The sequence below is a fragment of the Macrobrachium rosenbergii genome, chromosome 28, assembly GCF_040412425.1.
Source record: "Macrobrachium rosenbergii isolate ZJJX-2024 chromosome 28, ASM4041242v1, whole genome shotgun sequence".
NCBI classification, from domain to species: domain Eukaryota; kingdom Metazoa; phylum Arthropoda; class Malacostraca; order Decapoda; family Palaemonidae; genus Macrobrachium; species Macrobrachium rosenbergii.
Window position 1 is genome coordinate 17,872,501 of NC_089768.1, and position 21,100 is coordinate 17,893,600.

Sequence of the window (21,100 nt, forward strand, 5' to 3'; positions counted from 1 at the left end):
ACCGACGAGATTCACAGCCCTTGCCAACAGGACAGAATCAGTGTAAGAGGGAAATTAAACGAGTGAACTCCTTTTTACGTAGGTCGAATATATATAATTTTTTTTTTTTTGTTATGTCGACACACCGACGAGCAACAAAACCAGCCAATTAATCTACATTCTTTTTCGCGGACGATGTTCCAACACCTGCCGCTATATTTCACCGAAGCCATTGAAGGAGAGATTAAAAAAAAAAAAACGAAAAAACATTATTTTGATTACCGGTCCTAATCCCTGGCTCAAAAAACTTTTCTATTGATGATCTAATCTTGACGCTCAAAAATATAATTGGTTGCCTAATTACTAACTCATTATCTGTTTTATTTGCGAAAAAAGCAAGAGCTAAAATTGCCAAGTTTAGAAGTCTTTTCAATTCTTTCTTTACCGTTTCGTCGAACGTGTTAAAGGATACACAAAGTATTGTGCAGTTCGTCCTAATGGGGTTTTATTTTTATAAACCTGCTTCGTTAATATTTAGAATTTTACATTATCATCTGAAGGACTTGTTTTTTTTTTTATATAGACAGTGAAAGAGCTTAAACTTATCTGAAGAGATGGACGTCAGAGAGTTTAAAGTAACCTTCAGAGCAACGGGTACATATTGTGGCGAAAAATTCCCCCTTTTTTTTTCTAATAGGAAATAACGTATCTTCATTGTGCTAATGATGCAATTCTTTTTGCCTTGATCATCTCTCTGTTAATTCGAGATGTGCGTATCTGCTAGCCCGCAATTGTTTGGTCGATTTTACTCCGTGTTCCCAAATGACAACTCATTCTTTAGTTATGACTGCTTTTTGAGTCTAAACGTTTGTTTCATTTTATTCTTCTAGGACCTAGACCCTTTTCTTTTGGACAATTTCGACCGAAGTGGTTATCCAAAGAAAAACGTTTCCACTTGGCCAAGTTTTTAGTTTTCTGTAAAAGAAAACTTTTGTGCCGGCTTTGTCTGTCCGTCCGCACTTTATTCTGTCCGCACTTTTTTCTGCCGCACTTTTTCTTTCCGTCCTCAGATCTTAAAAAGTACTGCGGCTAAAGAGCTGCAAATTGGTATGTTGATCATCCACCCTCCAATGTCAAACATACCAGATTGCAGCCCTCTAACCTCCTCAGTAGTCTTTATTTTATTTAAGATTAAAGTTAACCATAACCGTGCTTCTGGCAACGATATAGGATAGGCCACCAACGGCCCGTGGGTAAAGTTTCATGGGCTGCGGCTCATACAGCATTACACCGAGACCACCGAAAGATAGATCTATTTTCGGTGGCCTTGATTATACGCTGTAGCGGCTGTACAGAAAACTCGATTGCGCCGAAGAAACTTCGGCGCATTGTTTACTTGTGTAATCTTCTTTTCAAAATGGAACCCCATTCACCGGCTGTAATTGCTATGTCTCTTGAGTTAGTGCGTGCTGCTCATTTCGCAAAGCATCGGCATCCTTTATCTGCTGACGTGACACAATTCCAAACTTCCTATTTGGCGCTGATGTCTTTTTTTGTTTTGTTTTGCGAATGGGTGTTTTACTGATGCTTCACAAATTCATAGTCATAATGCCATCGCTTATTTTAAATGCATATACACGCTATAACTAATGGTAATAATCCAGAGAGAGAGAGAGAGAGAGAGAGAGAGAGAAGTAGGTCAATACTGATGTCTTCCTACAATTCAAAATATTTGAGCGGCCGATAAGAGAGAGAGAGAGAGAGAGAGAGAGAGAGAGAGAGAGAGAGAGAGAGAGAGAGAGAGAGAGAGAGAAGTAGGTCAATACTGATGTCTTCCTACAATTCAAAATATTTGAGCGGGCGATAAGAGAGAGAGAGAGAGAGAGAGAGAGAGGTCTGTTTTGGGTTATTTTGCACACGCTCGGAAGATTTTTATTAACTGAACACTGGCAATAACCATTTTTCGTTTCTGTAATTCTTCTCTACATCTGAGGCACAAGCAATTGAACAATAAAACGAAAGCTTTTATTATCGTCTTTGGCCTGAATATCTCTCCGTCTGTTATTCCAGCATAATCAATCTTTGTTTCCTCTCTCCTTTCCTTTTCCTAAATTTCATGAGTACTGACGATCGCCCGGGGATTTATAACTGACGTAATTTCATGACGCATGCCCGGGGGGGAAACTGTTTTGAATAGCAAAGTGAAGTGATCCTTTCGAAAAGGACACAGAGTAATATCAGTTCAAAGAGGAACTCTCTCTCGTCCTATTTATATGCAAAGTGAGACCAAATATCTCTGGGATAAGTATTCGTACATTTGGAAAAATTCTATTTTCATTCTTCATGTGGATTCAGTTACTGATTTTAATTCCGTAATAATTCTCCATGTAACGAAAGCAACAGACCATTTCTCTAGAATCATTCAACACGGTTATCAGATTGATTTTCTGATTTCAATGAGGAACACGTAAAAAATGCGCCGGAGTTTCTTCGGCGCAATCGTGTTTTCTGTACAGCGTATAATCAAGGCCACCGAAAATAGATATATCATTTTGGCGGTCTCGGTATAATGCTGTATGAGCCGCGGCCCATGAAACTTTAAATACGGCCCGGTGGTGGCCTGTCCTGTATCGTTGCCAAACGCACGCTTATGGCTAACTTTAACCTTAAATAAAATCAAAACAACAGAGGCTTAGAGGGCTACAATTTGGTATGGTTGATGATTGGAGGGTGGATGATCAACATAGCAATTTACAGGCCTCTAGCCTCAGTAGTGTTCAAGATCTGAGGGCGGACAGAAAAAGTGCGGACGGACAGATAAATAGCCATCATCGATAGCTTTCTATCACAGGAAACTAAAAATGAAAATGAATAAGGGAGAGAGTTCTGCTCCACAACACTAAAGGAAATCGAACATAAGTAGGAAATTTCGTTTGTTTGCGGCAGTAATCTCAAGTCAATTTACTCTTTGCAACGCTGGACATTGTGTGCTGGCGAAGCGTTTGATGGTAAAGCATACATTACCTCGTTTTCGTTCATTAGCATAACGTTTGATGCTAATGTACTCACGGCCTCATTTTCCTCCATTAAGAGAGGCTGATTCTATCGTCTCAATGTAGAGAAGGACCATTGTTTTCTCAATGCAGATATTGAATTGTTTTATTCTTTTTTGCGTGTTTGTCTTGAGTTACGTAGATTTGCTTCCTTTATCTTTTGCTTTGCATGTTACCGCACTCGGCAATACATGCTACTATGGAAAGTAAATAGTTCTACAATATTTCATATTTTGCTACTATGAAGTAAGTAGAATTGGCATTGCATACTTGTTTTTGCTTTATATACGGATTATCATTTTTTTGTCGGACTCATTTTTTTTAAAGGATATGATATTTTGAAATAAGTTAGGGCAGTAATGTCTTATTAAAAACAAACAAACAATAAATACCAACGTTATTGCTTCACCTTCCCCGGTTTTAGTTTTCTATAAAAGAAAACTACTGAGATGGCTATTTGTCTGCCCGTCCGCACTTTTTCTGTTCGCCCTCAGATCTTAAAAACTACGAAGGCTAGAGGTCTGCAAATTGGTACGTTGATCATCCCCCCTCTAATCATCAAACATACCAAATTGCAGCCCTCTAACTCAGTAGTTTTTATTTTATTTAAAGTTAAAGTTAGGCATGATCGTGCGTCAGGCAACGCCGAGTCCAATTCCGGAGGCGTCGCCGACACACTTTCCCTTGACAAGATCTTGGGAGCAACTGAGCGCTGCCCGGTCGTAGCTGAGAGTTTCATACTGCAGGACATCGAGAGTGTCATACAGCATTATACGCTGTACAGAAAACTCGATTGCGCCGAAGAAACTTCGGCGCATTTTTTACGTGTTTATTGTTGGTTTCAGCGTCAGTAACATGATTCTCAGTCCCTTAGTTTTTCTCTCATTAGGCTTTTCCCAGCAGAAGAGTCGGGCCAAGTGTCATTTATTTCTTTCTCGTCGAGGTCCACAAAGCTAAGACAGTTTCAGCCGCCGATCGGGGACTTCTCGTCACCGCATGATCCACCATCAAAAGGAGAGGGAGGAGGAGAGGGGAGGCGGGGGGACGGCGGTCAGCTTGCCAGGGACGAGGAAGCTGACCGCACGGTCATTGGGTTTTATGTATAATGAGAGGAACATCCGTTCTTATTTTTACAGGCTGGTCGAAGTTAGCAAGAGACCGCGCCGGTGCAAATCCCGTTTAATCTTGCCCCAACAAGAACAACACCGTACGTCTAACTTTACTGAACTGACGGAAAACAGTGTTGTTGCTAGCTAGCATATATTGTTAATTATAATGTTGTTGCCACTAGTGGTAAAACGATACTTCGTCAGATTTTATTTTTCAGCATAGTATGGTTCAGTTTTAAGACTGCTATTTCTTTAACAAAATTAAAAAAATTTGTCACATTTTTATCTGGCGATGTGGTGTTGCAAGCAATCAATGATTTCACGAGCACAAACTCAATATGGAATACTTAAACATACACCATATTGCGTCGCTCCTATGCCGCTCCTCTGTTATGGAAGGTAATGTCTCCATAGTTTTTGCACTATTATTATGGAAATGGGCATTGAAAATTCAATACATATTATTGAGTGCCATGACCATGCATTCGAAATTGTTTTCTTTTCATTACTGCAAACCTTAAAACTTCTGTTACAAAATGCTTTTCCTTTTAGTTTTCTGTAAAAGAAAACTATTGTGCCGGCTTTGATTGTCCGTCCGCACTTTTTTCTGCCTGCCCTCAGATCTTAAAAACTACTAAGGCTAGAGGGCTGCAAATTTGTATGTTGATTATCCACGCTCCAATCATCAAACATACCAAATTGCAGCCCTCTAACCTCAGTAGTTGTTATTTTATTTAAGGTTAAAATTAGCCACAATCGCGCTTCTGGCAACGATATAGGATAGGCCAGTACCGGGCCGTGGTTAAAGTTTCATGGACCGCGGCTCATACAGCATTATACCGAGACCACCGAAAGATAGATCTATTTTCGGTGGCCGTGATTATACGTTGTAGCGGCAGTACAGAAAACTTTATTGCGCCGAAGAAAGTTCGGAATATTTTTTACTTGTTTAATCTTACGACCTCCCACCCACTCTGCGCCCTGATTTCACAAGCGTCTTCCCCTCATCGGTTCAAGTGTCTTCCTTATAAAAGCAGCAGCAGTATTTTCAGATCTTCAGGTGGGCTGACATACGAGCCTTTCTCCTTAAATTTCATTCATGCAGCGGTCTCCTTTGACCTTTCGTTTTTCCCGTAATAAGTTTGACCGTTAAGGCCCTTCTGTTTCCAGTCGACGAACTCGGTCTATCAGTCATGTCCAGCTTTTCCTCTTTTTAGTCTTCTGTAAAAGAAAACTATTGTGACGGCTTTGTCTGTCTGTCCACCCTCAGATCTTAAAAAGTACTGAGACTAGATGGCTGCAAATTGGTATGTTGATCATCCACTCTCCAATCATCAAACATACCAAATTGCAGCCCTCTAGCCTCAGTAGTTTTTATTTTATTTAAGGTTAAAATGAGCCATAACAGTGCTTCTGGCAACGATATCAGATAAGTCACACCACCGGCCCATGGTTAAAGTTTCATGGACCGCGGCTCATACAGCATAATACCGAGACCACCGAAAGATAGATTTATTTTCGGTGGCATTGATTATACGCTGTAGCATCTGTACAGAAAACTCGATTGCGCCGAAGAAACTTCGGCGCATTTTATTACTTGTTTACTTATGCTCTTGGAAATCTACAGAGTCACTTACCACCTTATTTAAAGGTATCATTTTCCAAACCTCCGCCAAGGTGATTGTTGCACAGTTTTGCAGAAGAAGGACTATAAAACCTAAGATACTTGGCAGTACAACACAGTAGGCTGATCCCACCCATTTTGAAAGCGAGGGGTAGACGCTAATTGCATTGGCACTGGCGCTGGAAGGTAAAGTAGAAGCTGTCGATGGGAAAGGAGGCAATAGAAAAAGTCCAGGGAAGGATAGCATTCAAATGAGGTCCGGATAATTTTCGAACAGATTTATCTAAAGGACAAAGGTCCCTGGAGGCTGCTAACATCCTGATAGTAGATTATTGTTTCAGTGTTTGTAAAACAAGACATCCGAAGAATGTGACATCCATACTATCGTCTCTGTAGAGTGACAGGTCCAGAATCCAACTCAATGTGACAATGAAGATTTGAAGGCTTAAATTTGGGTCAAATAAAATAAAACAAATCAAAATGGAATTAAACGAGTTTCTTCAGCGCAGTCGAGTTTTCTGTACATCGTATAATCAAGGCCACCGAAAATAGATCTATCTTTCGGTGGTCTCGGTATAATGCTGTATGAGCCGCAGTCCAAGAATCTTTAACCACGGCTCGGTGGTGGCCTGTCCTATATAGTTGCCTCAGTGGTTTTTAAGATCTGAGGGCGGACAGAAAAAGTGCAGACAGAAAAAAGTGTGGACAGAAAAAAGTGCAGACGGACAGAAAAAGCCGGCACAGTAGTTTCCTGTTACAGAAAACTAAAAAGCAATAGAGAGCAGATGTGTTAGAGCGATAAGGACAATAATAATGGTAATAACACAAAAAGAGAATTTGCTCTATTTTTGAGGTAAATTGTTATTCTCTGATTGTACCATCACAGAATTTTGATGTTGATACATTTACATCCTCTGTATGTGTTTACTGATCAGGTTGGTGAGCGGGAGTTGCAACGCTTTAAAGGAAAAGATATTGACATTTGGTACAGTTTGAAAAGGAATAACCTTTGCTGTTTTAATCATAGTTTAAGAGGTTTTAAGAAGAGAAGATTCCAGGATGTTTATGAAGAATCTACACCCATCTGTCAAATTTTGATGAAACTCCCAGTGACACAGTTAGTGATGTTTACCTCCAGTAGTTTCATTGCTGTGAGTTTCCAAGATATGCTCTCTCAAGTGTTCTCTTCTCTAGAGCTTTGGAAAGTGAAATGGACAAACCCTGATCCCCTTTACCAGCCAGGAGCAACCAGATTCGCCGAACAGCAGCACCAATGTGCAGTAAATGTGCCTCGCTGTTCAACTTCTCAGTTCCAGAGGGCCTTTATTCCTCACACCGTTGGACTCTGGAACAGCCTTCCAGAGAATGTCGTGCAGTTGGAACTTCAGAAGTTCAAGCTAAAATGCAATGCATTACTGCAGTACCATAATACCATTCTACTCTCATTTTAATACTCATTTATCTATTTATCTATTTATTAATTTATTTTTTCTTTTTTGATAAGCGGTATCTCCTCTTTCTGTATTTCACTTTACTTCCTCTTACTTCTTAATGAACACCATATTCTTTGGAAGCTTGAATTTCAAGTCAGTGGTCCCTGTGGGCTTGTTTGTTTCATCTACTGAATAATAATTTAATAATAATAATAATAATAATAATAATAATAATAATAATAATAATAATAATAATAATAATAATAATAATAATAATAATAATAATAATAATAATAATAATAGTTCTAGTTTTTCTTTGCTTCTTATTTTTACTCCCTCCTGAAAGCATTACGAGAAATCTGGATTGTTACACTCAATCGAGAAAAGGGGGACTTCAGGTACTTTATCAGTGTATTCGTACGGGTCAGGGCAATCTATATTAAGTGGCGTAACTGGCATTCCATGGGGGCGTTGCGGGCGTCCTAGGTGGGGCCAAGAAAATTTTGGGGGGGACCAAAGAAAATTACACAAAACTAATGTACCAATTCTGTAATTAGTAAAATATACTATTCTCGAATGTATATATCTATGTGAATGAAGGAAAATAATAGTATTAATGATTAGGAAACCTGTATTTGAAATTATGGAGCTCAATTTTCAATTAATTTTCAACTCTTACTATATGCAAATGTACCAAATACTGTAAGGGTTAAAGTTTAGCTACAAAGGGAATTTCAACGGGGAACGGGGTCAGGGAGGGGGCCAAGCATCTGACTGGGGGGCCCGCGCCACACCCTGGCCCCCCAAATAGCGACGCTACTGTCTATATGATACGAATAATTAAGTGAAATGACTGGGAATTGTATTTAACGTTGCGATGGTGTTGTGAAACTTTGAACCTGTTACAAGTGAATACATCATTGTTCATTTCAAAATTGTGACTTAACTCTCCTTAATTTCAAGGGTAACAATATCATCTTTAAATGGATTTTTAAAAAAGCAAATAATCAGCCATAAAATCATATGCGTCATATAATGGTGAACTTGTATTTAGAAGCTGACTTTTAATCTACGAATAAATAAACAACACAAATCATCACAAAAGGAGCTTACAAATATGCTCCTTTTTCCAGCCGCCAAAATAATAATCCGCGAATTGAACAAACATTATTTTCTTTGTTTTCTAAGAGGCTTTGCTTGGCGTCCAGATATTATGACCCTTCATAAACTCCAAATGAATATTTGAGCACCGTAGTCGGCTACAGTATCTCTCTGTCTGTTTATCTATCTATTGACTTATATGCCTGCTAGTCAAGGTGGGAATGCTTACGAGTAAGTCATTCGCAAGGTATAATGAATTTGATATCAATGAGTTGTTTTTGGATTACTGCTTGGAAATTAAAAATATCATGTCCAAGATATGTATATGTATAATATATATATATACATATTTATAAATATTTATATATATATATATAGTATATATATATATATAGTATATATATGTATATATATATATATATATATATATATATATATATATATATATATATATATATATATGTATATACACACATTTTCCACTGTAGTATATCTGCATATATGTATCACGTGTTATTGGGATCTTAAGCATTTTATATATATATATATATATATATATATATATATATATATATATATATATATATATATATATATATATATATATATATATATATATATATATATATATATATATATATATATATGTTATATATATGCACACACCATACATATACGATACGAGTGTATATGATTTTATCTACAATGCACTTCTTAGTAGCAGCAAATCATTAACTTTCGTTGAATATCCTCTTAGTCCCCAGTTTTACCACGATTCTTTGTTAAGTCCAAGCGTCCTGTTAACCTTTAATGGTAGATCTTACTGCGAAAAAAAAATAAACCGCTTCAAAATAATTTATTTTTCCGGTGTCAGCAAATTTGACCTAATGCAAATGCCACTTCACCTCACATTAGCCGATTTTTGCGTAAGAGTATTTTTTTCGTGTACGGATTGAATATTCATTAGTCCCTCATCATTCTTGCAGAGAGCGCGGAAGACGGCCTTTCATACGCGAACATTGCGAACAGAAGTATCTTTTCCCTTTCATCAGCCCGCGAGCAATATTATATCGCGGCTTTGCATTCGAAGTCGCGGTAAACATTTCTATCAAAGATTTAAGCGTCGAACTTGGAAACAGTGTCGGGTTTTCGTTTCTAAAATGATGTCGGTGAAATGTGTGCAGTACATGCCGAGTTCATTTGACTTTTTCTTTTCGTTATTTTACGAACGCCCTTCCATTATCCTTTCATAATAATAATAATAATAATAATAATAATAATAATAATAATAATAATAATAATAATAATAATAATAATAATAATAATAATGTCTTACGTAAAGCACTGTATAAAGTGTAATACATATCTATAGTTTTTCCTATATACAACCCTGTCTAAAACTTTGTTAGGACTGCTGGCCCAGATATAAACATGCAGAATAAAGCTGCATTTATACGAGGTCCGGGACAGTACGTCACGTCTCCCGGGACAAGACTTACCGTCGTCCAACCCCAGGCCAAACTGCCTTACCACTGGCTGCTACATATATATGCTACACACACACACACACATATGCATATATATATATATATATATATATATAGATAATATATATATATATTATATATATATATATATATATATATATATATATATATATACATACATATATATATACATACATACATACATATATACATACATACATATACAGGCGCTTCTCCCTTACATTGTCGTCATTTTTTTGACGATATGGATATACACAATAATAAAATAATAATAATAATAATAATAATAATAATAATAATAATAATAATAATAACTGAAAAAAACAAATACTATAAGTAAAGGTATTAGTGAGAGACATACTTTTTCCCGGATTTGATGAAAATATATCTGAAGATTATTATCATTATTATTATTATTATTATATCTGTAACTCAGATCATTTAATTTGATTTCAGTCTTCTATACTTTTCTTTTTTGTATATGTTAATTTTTCCACCTTTGCGTTCCTCCGCCATCTTTAATTTTCTTCAGTTTCCTTCCATTCAATCTTAATTTCTTCTTTTCCTTATTCTTTTTTTCATCACAGTGTTTTACTTTAATCCTTTTGCTCTTTTCACCACTGATTATTTAATTTTAGTTTTCTGTAAAAGAAAACTGTTGTGGCGGCTTTGTCTGTCCGTCCGCACATTTTTCCGTCCTCACTTTTTCTGTCAGCACTTTTTCTGTCCGCCCTCAGATCTTAAAACTACTGCGGCTAGAGGGCTGCAAATTGGTATGTTGATCATCCACCCTCCAATCATCAAACATACCAAATTGCAGCCATCTAGCCTGAGTAGTTTTTATTTTGTTTAAGGTTAAAGTTTGCCATGATCACGCGTCTGGCACCGCTATAGGTGCTAACAACACAGACCACCACCGGGCCGTGGGTGGAAGTTTCATGGGCCGCGGCTGAGAGTTTCATACAGCATTATACGCTGTACAGGAAACTCGATTGCATTTGTTGCATATTTTTTTTTGTCTTCATTTCTCCTATGCGTCCCACCGAGTCAGGCTTTCATTCCTTTATCCACTAACAAGTAAGTCTGCAGTAAGTCTCAGTTTAGCCTTTCTCTTTGTTTTCACTTCAATCCTTTTAGGAATCCTTTATTGTTTGAAGTTCATTGCTTTCATGGTCCTTACCTGTTCGAACCTCTTTCAATGGTTCTTACCTGTTCGGACACCTTTCAACAGTTCTTACCAGTTCGGACCCCCTTTCAATGGTTCTTACCTGTTCGGACACCTTTCAACGAAGAGGCAAAACAGCGCTGTGTGATTGGCATTCCCGACTGCCACTCTGCAATACCTTTTTTACCCTCGGAAAATTTCGAAGGCTCCGATACTTCATCTGGCTAATTGCAATTCCCTCAAGATGTCATCCGTCATGTTTCCGGTACAGAATTTTTCACGAACTGCTTATTTTTTTTTTACGGTTATTCTCGTCTATCATCAGTTATTCCTCTTGTAAACATCTTTGAACATTTATTCTTCTATAAGTGTTTCCTACTTTTCTCTTCTGAACTTTAAGCTCTTTTAGTTTTCTGTACAAGAAAACTGTTGGGGCGGCTTTGTCTGTCCGTCCGTACTTTTGTTGTCCGCCCTCAGATCTTAAAAACTACTGAGGCTAGAGAGCTGTTAATTGGCATGTTGATCAGCCACCCTCCAATCATCAAACACACCAAATTGCAGTCCTCTAGCCTCAATAATTTTTATTTTATTTAAAGTTAAAGTTAACCATAATCGTGCTTCTGGCAACGATATAGGACATGCCACCACCGGGCCGTGGTTAAAGTTTCATGGGCCGCGGCTCATATAGCATTATACTGAGACCACCGAGAGATGGATCTATTTTCGCTGGCCTTGATTATACACTGTACAGAAAACTCGATTGCGCCGCATTTTTTTTCCTTGTTTGCATTAACATTCTTCTAGCCCATATAACTTGCAATTTGTCATTCCTCTTTCTTGACATTTATTTTTCTTCCAGAGTTGTTCCTTTCCTTTCGTTTTCTGATTTTTAACTCTGTTTCCTTTATTGCTTTTTCATGTTACCATTTGATTTAGATCACCTTTTTTTATCGAAAACTCGTCTGCAGTTATTCCTCTGCAGAATTTGATGCGTCAGATCTGAACTCTAGAAACGGATGGCTCCATTTTCTTGGCGTTTTTAGTTTTCTGTAAAAGGAAACTATTGTGCCGGCTTTGTCTGCCCGTCCGTATTTTTTCTGTCTACACTTTCCCTGTCTGCCCTCAGATCTTAAAAACTACTGAGGCTAGAGGGCTGCAAATTGGTATGTTGATCATCCATCCTCCAATCATCAAACATACCAAATTGCAGCCCCCTATCCATAGTAGTTTTTATTTTATTTAAAGTTAAAGTTAGCCATAATCGTGCTTCTGGCAACGATATAGGGTAGGCCAGCACCGGGCCGTGGTTAAAGTTTCATGGGCCACGGCTCATACAGCATTTACCGAGACCACCGAAATATAGATCTATTTTCGGTGGCCTTGATTATACGATGTACAGAAAACTCGATTGCGCCGCAGAAACTTCCGAGCATTTTTTACTTTTTTAGTCATTAAACACCCTCTTAACTACACGCATAAACGCACATGCACACATATCTTATTTATACTTGTCTTTAAGACCTTTCACATTTGTTTATTCATTTACTTCTTTGTTTTTCTAGAATATCTCCCCTCTCCTTGTGACTTGATCATAAAGTTTCCCTTCCTCACATTTTTTCACATTTTGTTGGTCTCTTAGTAGCTTTGGTTTTTTCCCCCCAATCGATTGTCATTACATTCGGCAGCAAAGTTTTGCTCACGTACATGTGTGTGTATGTGTATGTGTTTGTGTTTGTGTGTGTGCAAGTGTTGGCACGATACCTCAAGAATGGATTAGCCTATCTTGATAAAACCAAGACTACATTTGTATTAACTGACTTTCTGGAGATGATTACCTACTAGAGGTATGCTGAAAAATAACTCTTCATTGAACACCATCTATTAAATAGCACTGTTTCCAAGTAGTTAAGTTTGCCAGGTTAAACCTGAAAGGTCAAACTCTCTATATGTAGTATCATTATATGCCAAAGGTTCAGTTCACAGGTTTTCTGGAGTTTAAATGGTTCTCTTTTCAGTTTGAAAGATTAATTATTAAGGATGTTTTATAAGAAAATCATACTAAATAATGAAATTTAGAGGCCAAAGGTCAAGGTCAGAGAGCAGGTTACAATTATTCATTGGCGAGTGCCAATGGCGGTGGTATCCTCTCTTCCTAGCGGTCTCTCGTTTGACTTCCATTTTTTCTTTTCTTTGGTTCTTTCTACAGATCGTACTCTGTTTTTTTGATAAAATTTTATTTTTCCTATCATCTACAGAATATCTCACTTTTCAGTTTCCTCACTTCCGTATTCCATTTGGTTACGTAATTCTCAATTACAATTAATTAGCATCTTTAATCTAGCAGTGATATAGCATGAAGTGGTTGACCTTCAAATGATGAGACGAGGAAAAAGAACACCAAACCTGTATCTGAGACAGAGAGAGAGAGAGAGAGAGAGAGAGAGAGAGAGAGAGAGAGAGAGAGAGAGAGAGAGAGAACACGCCCTGACATTTCTTCGGGAAGAATCAAGAGTTTTAGAATTCCAGCGTCTCTTGATACTTACGAGAAAACTGTTACAAGAATAAAAACTTGCAAAAGTCTTAGTAACATATCTTCAAAGAGATTTTGTGCATATTTTGCCAGTTTTACGGAAAAGGCTTCTCAAAGTTTTGGATCAGAGGAAAACAGAAATTTTAGGGAAGCGTGTTATGTTCCCAGAAATTTTATTCAAAAGTTAGGATAAATCTTTTCAATTATCTGAGTTGTTAAAATTACTTTGAGACATATTTATGTCAAATAGATATTTTCCTTTAAAGAAAGACACGCGCACCAGTTTGAGGAAATTAACCAGTCACTCAAGTACTATTGTGCCCACAAGGAAACTCACTCATATAAAGGTCTAGGTCTGTTGGCCTCTCTGCCATGCGTGCAGAAGTTAAGTTAAGTATACCTTAGTTTAACCAGACCACTGAGCTGATTAACAGCTCTCCTAGGGCTGGCCCGAAGGATTAGACTTATATTACGTGGCTTAGAACCAATTGGTTACCTAGCAACGGGACCTACAGCTTATTGTGGAATCCGAACCACCTTATGCCGAGAAATGAATTTCTATCACCAGAAATAAATTTCTCTAATTCTTCATTGGCCGGTCGGAGAATCGAACGCGGGCCTAGGAGAGTGCTAGCCGAGTACGATATCGACCCATTACATCCAGTGAAGAGCTAGATGCTTGCAGAAATGGACTTCATAGTTAGATATTTGTACTTCATCTCCTTTATCTTCTGGATCTCTTTATCTTGCTGTCCAACCACTCAAACTCCTTATCACTGTCTTTAGTGATTTAGAATGAATCCAGTCTAGGCATAATAGCAGTGAGCCGTTTGTTTCGTGCGCGATTTAGTCAGTAGACTTCTTAAGCTTCCAAAAATCAAGCAAAGACGCAATGCATTACTACCCTAATGACATTCTCCTTGTTTTTAACGTATTTTATCTATTTATTAATTTATTTTTTCTTTTTAATAAGTGAGATCTCTTCTTTCTGTATTTCCCTTTGCCTTCTCTTGCTTCTTCCTAATGAACACCATATTCTTTGGAAGCTTGAATTTCAAGTCGATGGTCCTGTAGGATTGTTCCATATGAATAGGGTTCATCTTCTGAATAATAATAATAATAATAATAATAATAATAATAATAATAATAATAATAATAATAATAATAATAATAATAATTTCATAGAGACATTGAGTGACTTATGAGCAGGGTATCTGGGCACACTCGCTGGCAATTTACTTTAAGGAAAATACTTTTCAATTTACTTTTGAGACCGACTTATTAATGCAATGTCATATCGAAGATGAAATAAACTGAATCAGTTATTGGAGGTCCCACACATTTATATATATATAAAAAAAACTTGCGTTCTAAAAGTGCTTTGGTCCGCTGGCTTTTTTCTTAAATCCCTTTAAAGCTGAAAGTATTCATTTTTATTCATGACGAGTAATTTAACCATTGCAGTATTGCCATCGCCAAGAGTATTCGCATAACTCATCATGAGAACTTCATCACATATATGAAATGATTCCATATTTTCTTATTCTCTACGTATTAAGAAGGTTCGTCTCTTATCTCTGCATCTGTTGATTTGCAATCCGTTTATCTTCGTTTGCTTTTTTTTATACATTCTGTTTTTGACCTTCATCTGTTGTAAATGATATAGAACCAAAACACTATACAGAGAGCATACATCCGCCAAGCCACTGAACCTTGACGCCGACCTTGACCTTTGTCCTTAAGAGATTCAACTTAGTAATCTTGACTGTCGGGGAATCACTGTTAAAATTATCAAAATTAATGGTTCCCCTCAAGTATGTGCTCAGTAGTGAAGAACTCAGTCTCCAAAAATCTCTGTCTTGTATCTGGTATGAGATGATTTTCATGGCAACAAATGGTCAGTAGTGGACAAATTTTTCTGAAATGTTAATCATCTCGAAAATTTACATGCAAAAAAATTCTACAAGATCCATTTTTCCGTTCTTAAGATATCACGCCAACTTATGTGCAAAAATCATAGTGTTTATCAGAACACAATAAAAACATAACCTCTTCCCTCTTCTCATGTTGAGGGTAATTAAAAAAATATTTATTTTACGTGCGTGATCTTCCCATTATTTTCTTTTGATATCGTATTTTCTAAGGAATTAAAGGACTATCAAGAAATTCAGAAATAAAGAAAACCCCATTCAAATAAGATAGAACCAAAACTCAATTACTGGAAGAATATGTCTAAATTTGAATGTGCTCTCGTGGCTTCAGGCTAATTAGTGAAGTATTTATATTAAAGTGCTGGACACAAAACGGAGGGCCTACATGTCAGTAATTCTCAATCTTCATCCTGCTACGGATGCATAGGTGTAGTTCCTGACCTTTTCACAGAAAACCTTCCTGAGAAGTTATTTGGCGGTGAAAATGTTCGACTAAAAATGGCGTTCTTGGATTTGAGAATTGTGAGGATTATTCGTTGTTTATAAGGTTAAGTCTATATTTCACTAGCATGCTCTGCTTTTAGCAACAAAGGCCCTGAGAATATTCGAAGACTTCATTTTCAACCTTATCCTCTGATCCTCATTTTTTTGTTTTACGGTTTGCTGAGAGACCAAGAGCACGTGCTGGCAAAAGGCCAACTGAATTCAAAACGAACGAATGACCCCCTTCTGCTTCTCCGCAAGTTACTTCTTAAAACTGATAGACTTACCAAATCGTGGCAAATCGTCCTGTGATAATAATAATGGTATTTATTTTGTCAACTGCAATATTTTCTATAAAAATACATCAATTTGCAACTTGCCTACTGAATCATTTCCTTTTTACAATAAATTCGATGTGAATTACATTTCTTTAGAGAAGAGAGTCCACTGGATAGTTAGTTTCCTTTTTTTTTTTGCGGAACGTTTGTTTTGTTTTGTCCCGTGGCACCATGTTTTCGTTGTTTGATCAGTGCAGAATAAATTGCAGTTCCTATGTGAAGGTTAAAAAAAAACAACATTATAGTTACTGAGCGGGCTGTTTTAATCATGCTTTTCGAAAGTATTTTCATATGCAAATAGGCCCTTTACATCAAAGCCCTTTAGCCTGGCTGGAATTTTGTCAAAACCAAGAGTGCAATCTATAAAGGCAATCTCTTTTGCTGTGGTTTCCATTGTCTAAAAGTTTGTTGTTATTTTACCCTAGAATCGTTTGGAATCAAAGCCCATTCATTTCAGCAAGTTGACTGGCTTAGAATTTTGATTTCCAATACCAAGAGTGCAATCTATAAATGTGCAACTCTCTTTTGCTGTAACAATGGTTTCAAACATTGATTCTAAAAAAATTTGTTAAGTTATTTATAAACAACCATCCAACACCTTTCCCAATTAGAGAAAAGATCGTTTGAAGTCATGTCTGAATTAATTTCAAGTGCCTTTACTGAAATCGCCCTCCTGGATGAATAAAACGAATTTGAGATGATTTCAAGTATTTATAATGGTAACTCATATACAGAACTTTACTGTTCAATGGTATAAAGAAACTGTTTATGCAATCAACAGATGGATCTAAATAAACACGGAGTAGGATATCCTCTGTCCCAAACCAAATTTACATCGCCCAATAATGAGACAGCAGGTGTCCATCAGCTATAAAAAATAATTAAAGAATCATCATTCAAGATTTTGTAATTTTCAGTGATTGGTGGTTATCTATTCAGTTACAAATCTAATAATAGGTGGCACAACAAATTAAATTATATCCCATAAATTAGTGGTTAGATTTAGGGTTTTGTTTATCTGCCAGCTAAAGAAAATAAAGATCAAATTTTCAGTTTGGATTAAAAATTATCATAAATAAATAAAATAATGAACTAATAAACTGAAAGAATTAAAACCTAATGTTAAAAAATCGTCCACAGAGAGAGAGGATACCCTCAAATCCCCCTGAAAAATCAGCCCATGTTTATAAAGAATGCAGAGTAAAACTGTCAGAAGTATTTAATGTCCAATGTTGACCGACAACGAATTTGTACATAAGAAAGAAATTTTGTCAGAATCTTTCCATTCCAATTTTGATGTTCTTGAAAAACTGTAATTTAATTAACAAAATAAAAAATAAAACGAAAAAAAAGAATTTTTAAAATTTTGTTTAATTTATATTCTGAATTTTAATATACCGTTTTGATCTGAGAAATGCATGTTCGTGCAGTTATAAATTTCATTTTAATTCATTTATCTTAGTATTGGATGATCTATTGATTAAATAATATTTCCCTAGACCTAATTTTAATCAAATTGGCCAGCCCTACATCCATTTCTTTAAAAACTATCCGAAAATTTACTGTTCATTTAGCTGTTTTCAACAAGATCGAATAATTGTTAATATCCCTCTCCCAAACCAACGAACTTCGTACTGAGACCTCATTAATTTAGAAAGAATGGTATTATCTTTGCCGTGCAGGTGGCAGCAAATCTTAAGTGGTTAATTTAGGGTTTTGTTTATCAAAAATTGTATATTTTCAGTTTGGAAATTTTTAAAATAATGATATAATTAATCGTCAATATCCCCAAAATCCATGTTTATAAAAGCTAAACTGGAAGTATTTACTTATTTACATAAAAAAAAAAAAAATTTTACTGTTTCTCATGGCTTTTGAAAGAGCATGTTTTTATTTTCAGTATTTAGTAAAGATGAAATAATATTTCCCGAGTAACAAACATTTTTTTTTCTTTAAAATATCCGAAAAAAGGGCAATTTTGCTTTTTGGTGGGAAAAATACCAATATCTGCCACACTTCTTTCATTAATTTAGAAAGAATGTATTCTTTTGCTCGTGTCCAAATCTTAAGAATTCAGCTTACAAAATTTGTATACCAAATTCAAAATAAGGATATTTTTCAATATTTGTCAGTGTCTCTTATTTTTTTATTTAAGAAAAAAAAAAAACCAATTTTTCGTACTCATGGCTGTGAAATGACTTTTTCTTTTCAGTTTCATGAAGAAATGAAATGAAAAACAAAGTTTTTTTTTTTTTATCAAGGTTTTTAAAGCTGTCAGTAATTTATTGTTTCTTCGCCGGTTATTTTTCCGCAAATTCCAGCTATTTCCTGGTTCCCCACATTTCCCATTAGCACCTTATGAATTCCTAAAAGAAGTTTATTCCCTAATACCTTAATAAATCTACCCTAACATCCACCATTCTCTTTTCTTATTTTTCTTTTTTATGATAAGAGTATGTTAAAAAAAGCTTTTTTTTCGTTAATTTTCCACAAACGATCTCAAATATCTTTTTTAATTCACTCCATCTCAGCCGAAACCTTAGTATACTGTCCTTCTCTTGTTTTCTCTCATTTCCTTTGTACAAATACGTATTTTAAGAATTATGTATTTTAAAAATGAAGCCATCATAAACACAAGTTTACATCACTCTTTGCAAAACTATTCCACAACTAACCTTACTATCACGGAATACTCTGATTCTTTCGATTCTCTTTTAACGCACCAGATGCTGAATGAATATGACCTCTCTCTCTGGGTTCCACTTTAAATGATGCCGAAATCTGGAGGGGTGAAACAGACTCTTCTGTACAGCCGAGGACCAGAAAAATTAAGAGTGCCGTCTACGGGTGCAAGAAAGGACAATTCAGTGCCATGACTGAAATAAATTTGAGCATAAATGCCAAAAGAATGACCCCGCAACGTAACAATGATAAAAAAGGCTTATAAAAATGCGAGATATTGTTGCTCTTAACTTGGAAATCCTTCTCATTCTTAGCAAATGAGGCACGTTTAGCAGCGACGTTTTATATCGATCAAATACTTTTGAAAAAATCTTTGTTGCATTCATTTCCTCTTCTGATTTTTCACGAAATTCCAGAAGCACGAGCGTGTCGCTGGCAAAGATCTAATATATATATATATATATATATATATATATATATATATATATATATATATATATATATATATATATATATATATATATATATATACACACTCATATCACACACACATATATATATACATATATATATATATATATATATATATATATATATATATATATATATATATATATATATATATATATATATATATATATATATATCAATGCATGAAGTAGAGAAGATCGTTATTCCTTTAGTGCCCACTTAGAGAGAAAACTGAAGGGTTCCAAAAGTTTCAAAGCTTTCCATTAATTATGGAACATACCAGGTAACTTTAAACTCGGTAGACCTGCCCTTATTTATCGAAGGTGTGAAGGAATACCAAGGAAAGCCATAGCTCTCTGAGAGAGAGAGAGAGAGAGAGAGAGAGAGAGAGAGAGAGAGAGAGAGAGAGAGAGAGAGAGAGAGAGAGAGAGAGAGGTTCAAACATTTTGGGATATATTGCAGTTTGGTTTTCTTCAAGACTCGAAGCAGGTTTCTCTCCTTAAGTTTTTCGAAGTTATTTCAATAAATATTTCGTAAGATAACAACATTACCAAAGCTAAGGAAGACAACAACAATGACGGCTTAGCTTAGCTGATGAATTATTGTCTCATTGTAGCATTAATTATAAACAGTCATCGTGAAGAACCAAAACTATGTTTTGTCGACAAACTCTCTTGACTAAAACTGAATGCCCGCTGCTTGATAAATTATTCCCTGGCTCTCGCTATAAGTCATCGTTTCCAAGACGGTAAATATTTTGTATGAAATATTTATCTGTGCATACCTCTGTCATGGTTAGTTGTCTAACAACCACACTTCAGTTTTGTAGAATGGACTCAAAATGCCTGTTCTTAGGCGTTATTTTTTTGTTAAATTTACAATGAATGTTTGGAGGACAAGATAGCCCGTAAGACTTTAACGTTTGTTTCTCTTTTGAAGTTTTTCTTTTACTTTTTATTATATACATTTTAGAATAATAAAAAGTAAAAAAAAAAAACTTCAAAAGAGAAACAAACGTTAAAGTCTTATAGGCTATCTTGTCCTCCAAACATTCATTGTAAATTTAGCAAAAAATACCTCCTAAGAACAGGCATTTTGAGTCCATACTACAAAACTGGAGTGTGGTTGTTAGACAACTAACCATGACAGAGGTATGCACAGAACGATTAGAAAAGGGGGAAACAAGTTTCATGAGTGAAACAGTAGGTCACAGATCCATTATTGAGAGCAATGCAGTCAGAATAGAGATAAACGCTCCACCCATCCACATATCGGGGATTATTGGGACAATCAGGATGACCACTGGTGCAGGGAAAGCAGAGGAAGGTCTATATACCTTTGACAACTGGAGAGAGAGAGAGAGAGAGAGAGAGAGAGAGAGAGAGAGAGAGAGAGAGAGAGAGAGAGAGAGGAGAGTTGCATGGTGGCGTTCGTTGATCAATGCTAATGGCAGAAAACACATTGCAATGCCTCTGCGATAACCATTGGTTCCTAAAGGGCATGTCGTTGTTGGGGGGGATTTATACAGAAGGGCAGTAGACGATATTGCTGTGAATAGTAAGTGTTCGGTTTGAAATGTAGACTGGAATTATTGCTTCTTCTGTTGCTGTTTATTTGGTTATTTCCATCGCTAACCAGTCACAGTTTCTAGAACATTAAATGAAATGCAAAACTGAAAGACTTTTCAAGCTTT